General features: G+C 39.9%; 1 pseudogene; it reads right to left on the bottom strand.

The window, feature by feature from the left end:
- Positions 1-427: 427 nt before the first annotated feature.
- LOC101544637 (ubiquitin-40S ribosomal protein S27a-like) lies at positions 428-898 on the bottom strand (annotated as a pseudogene).
- Between the last annotated feature and the right edge of the window lie 3,499 nt (positions 899-4,397).

Here is a 4,397-nt window from a genome sequence, read left to right as displayed (position 1 = left end):
CTAACAGTAAGAAAAAGACTCCTAGAGAAGTAATTAGTTCAAAACATCAGTTGACTAATATGCATAAGAAGAAAAGAACAAACTCCTCTGTTGTCAGTTCACTGACAATTAAGAATTGATGAGGATAGGGGGCCGGATCGATAGCACAGCGGGTAGGGCGTTTGCCTTGCACTCGGCCGACCTGGGTTCGATCCCCGGCATCCCATATGGTCCCCTGAGCACCGCCAGGGGTAATTCCTGAGTGCAAAGCCAGGAGTAACCCCTGAGCATCGCTGGGTGTGACCCAAAAAGCAAAAAAAAAAAAAAAGAAGAATTGATGAGGATAAAGGAAAACTGTATTTTTATTTATTTATTTATTTATTTATTTATTTATTTATTTATTTATTTATTTAAGAGTTCATGCCTTTTATTAACCCATACAGGTAAATTATTTGTCTTCTGGTTTTTTGAAACAGTATGTCAGGCAACATTTGCCACAATAATGTCTGTCAAAGTGGCTGGCCATAAGAACTCCAGCACCACATTCATCTGAAGGGCATTCCCGGCGAAGGCGGCTGATTTTGCCATTCTCATCCACCTTGTAGTATTTCAGGACAGCCAGTTTAACCTTCTTTCTCTAATGCTTATTCTTCTTGGGAGTGGTGTAAGACTTCTTCTTCCTTTTCTTTGCACCACTCCGAAGTCTCAAAACAAGATGAAGAGTGGACTCCTTTTGGATGTTGTAGTCTGACAAAGTACGCCCATCTTCAAGTTGTTTACCAGCAAAGATCAATCTCTGTTGATAGGGTGGAATTCCTTCCTTATCCTGGATCTTGGCCTTGACATTTTCTATCGTATCCGAGGGTTCGACCTTGAGAGTGATAGTCTTCCCCATAAAGGTTTTCACGAAAATCTGCATCTTGGTGGTGGGCCCACCGCGGATGGTGGATCGGAAAACGAAAACTATGTTTAGGAGAAATACAAATTGATATTGCAATTTAAATGTTTTAAATTGTTTCAATTATTTTTAAATTTTATTTTATTTTTATAAAGTAGTTCACAATATTTGATTGCATTTAATATTCGAACACCAATCCCACCACCATTACACCTTCCCACTATGATATTTTGGATGTTTCCATCCCAAACCAAAACTCCTGCCCCAAAGCAGAACTAACTTATTTTGTATTGTTTGTTATGAATAAAATGCTGAAAATGATCCAAAAAACTTTCCTTAGGGGAGAGTGTGTGAAGATTGTTTTATTTCACCCAGAGGCCAGTAAACCCTTAAACCCCATCAAATGTGGTGTGCTACTCTTGGAACATAAGTGGTGTGAGGTATGAGATGTTACATAGCTGAAAATGTGGCCATGTGGTACAGGAATAAATTCACTTGTGGGTAAGTGTGTGGAGAGCTGCTGTGAGCATGGCAGTGTTTGAGTTCTGGAGGTTTTTAACTGCCAGGGCTGGGTCCCTTGGAGTGGGGAGGAGCCTCCCCTGCTCCCCTGCGGGGTGCCCCAAATGAAACAGCCTGGTGTGGGGTCCAGCAGCATGGCTATGGTGAGTCATTTTATGCTGTCTTCTGAGAGAGGGTCAATGAGTCTCTGATCATGGCCATTGATGAGATTATCTGGAGCCAGCCAGAAGTGGCTTGTAGGCGTGACTGCCAAGTTGCCGGAAACAAGGGGACATGGAGGGAGTTCTCCCATTCTTGGTTCCTTTGAACCTGGAGTTTTCAGTGATGCTGCAATTTTAAAGTTACTATGATAGGATTCAAGGCTCCAATCCTACTCTTGGGTATTTATTTGCTTTAGGGAAACTCACAGATTCATTGAGTTCCTCTACAAAAATACGTATTGAAAAGACTCATCTAAACATTCATCATGAATGGAAAGAGAACAGCCTGTAGGGAATATTACATAGCACTCAAAGGCAGAGAATTCATGATGTATACAGCTGTGAATACCTTAAAATATGTTCCCAACAAAAATACAAAATAAAAAAGAAAAAGGAAGAAATCAGAAGCACTATGAATCATTGTATTTTTCCTAATTTTTGTATATGCACAATTTTGTATATTTAAATAATGCAAAAGTTTTTATATATGCATTTTGTATAAATTATATAAATTAATATGTGTATGCTAATGTATACAGAAAAAAATACATCTTTACACTGGGTTATAGTTAAGGTAGCACTGTAGCACTGTCATCCCGTTGTTCATCAATTTGCTTGAGTGGGCATCAGTAATGTTCCCATTGTGAGACTTGTTACTGTTTTAGGCATACAGAATACGCCACGGGTAGCTTGCCAGGCTCTGCTGTGTGGGCAGGATACTCTCGATAGCTTGCTGGGCTCTCTGAAAGGGACGGAGGAATCGAACCCGGGTCAACCCCGTGCAAGGCAAATGCCCTACCTGTTGTGCTATCGCTCCAGTCCATAGTTAAGATAAACCAAATTAATTTGAGTGAACGTATCTAGGAGGGAGTCCCCTCAAGAGTGGGGATTAAAAAGACAAATACAATATAGTAAAACAGCATGGATTATTGGTTAAGTTCATTGTCCACATTTAAGATAAAAGATGAGAGAAGTTTTGTACAAAGAATCAATACTGACAATGCAAAAATCATCACATCCCATTTATTCCACTGTTAACTTCAGTATAAATACACAATAAACAACACAAAATAGTATATGGGCATATAATAAGCAGAAAAAGCTATCTTTAGATACTTACTGAAAATGCCTTATCAAGTCTGACTCAGGACCTCTAAGAACCACCCTTCATTGTCTAAGTTTTGTTGGTTGCTCCTTTTATTTCCTCTGCCTTTGTGTTTTATCTGAATAGGGATGGTTATAGAGAATACAGAGTGGCCTGCAACATCTTATTTGAGTGTTTGTAGGGTGTTTGAAAAAGTCTTACTTCTTCTAATATGCTCTATGAAGCACTTCCCAAGGCATTTATTGTCTTGTTCTGTGGGTCTTCTCTGTGGACAGTGAACAACGAAATGACGGGAACATTTTGAGCTCCCTTTCCCCAGAACAGTGCCTTCCAGAAGAGTAAATAGCTCCCATTTACATTCACGTTCTTAGAGCATATCCTATTTTCAGTGATGGTTTCTGGGAGAGCATTCCAGGATTACACTGCTCCACAGGTTCTGCTCATTAACACCTGAGTTATTGCTGCACATTCCTGCAAGAATGTTGAGCATTTCTCTCTTGTAGGTCTTTAGCTCCCTGCAGAGAATGAGATGAAAAAGTCCTTCCTGGACTTCTTTGGATTAGAGCAGTTAGTTTACATAATCAGTCTTTTCGCATAGTTCTCAATAAGGCAGGATAGCAGAATTAAAAGACTAATAATCATGTGATCTTAAGAAAATTTCTTAGTCTCGAAGAAAGCAGATTATTTGTCTATATAACTGCTGAATACATATATAGTATCCGAAGTACTGGTTGAGGATTAGTGGTCATAAATGGAGCAGACCTATTTCAGGGCAACCCCTTGATAAATAAGCACTTTGCTTTAGCTGAGACCATGTTTGGCTTCTGTAATATGCCTATATCAATTCATCCGCAGGGTGATACATTTCTTGATAAAATATAGAAAATGCCATACCTGAGTCATTTTTTTTCCCTCACCCACACTGCTGATGAGTTTCTTTTCAAGATTGTCTTTCTCAGCAACAAGGGAAAGGTCTATCATTTCTGTGGGAGGTGGTGACTTATTCCTGCCTCAGGGAACAAAATCACTTTTTTTTTTCTCTCATGTTGCCAAGTACATCAAACTTTAATAACTTTACCTCTGGGAAATAGCCTTCAGTTATGCTGGGGGCAGTCCCCCTGCTACTATTGTATTATTTCTCTAGTAGCCCATGTCGACCTCTTACTGGAAAGGAGCAGAGGTTGAAGCTGGCTCTCTCCACCTATGGGGTCTCCCCTCCCCCTGGTCTGGAATGGGTGAGCAGTAAAGATGTCAGTGGTAACAAAGCAATAACCCAGCAACTAAGAAATACAGCTGACCTCTTCCTGGAGGCATGGCACCTACTTCAACTTCACTTGCTCAGAGGCTATTCATTTGATAACCATGGTAGACAAAGAGGGGGTATAATTGAACCATAAAAAAAAATTCTCCACTTCCCTCTTAGTCTTGTATTTCTTTATACCTTACATGTCCTTTGTCATTATTTTACCTTTAAAACTATGATTGAACTTAATATATTTACATGCCTATTGTATAATTTTATGCATGAATTTTCCCCCTTTTTTCAGAGAAAACAGAGAGACACAAGAGTGAAGAGAGAGACAAAGAGAGAGACACAGAGGCACACACAAAGGGAGAGACTTTAGGGAGAGGAAGAGAAGGAGCAAGAGGAAAAGACTGGGAGATAAGGAGACGTGGAGTGGGAGAGGGGAAGGGT

This window comes from Sorex araneus, chromosome 7 (genome assembly GCF_027595985.1).
Source record: "Sorex araneus isolate mSorAra2 chromosome 7, mSorAra2.pri, whole genome shotgun sequence".
NCBI lineage: Eukaryota > Metazoa > Chordata > Mammalia > Eulipotyphla > Soricidae > Sorex > Sorex araneus.
The sequence above is the reverse complement of the archived record's forward strand: the minus strand, read 5'-3'. Positions and strand labels throughout refer to the sequence as shown.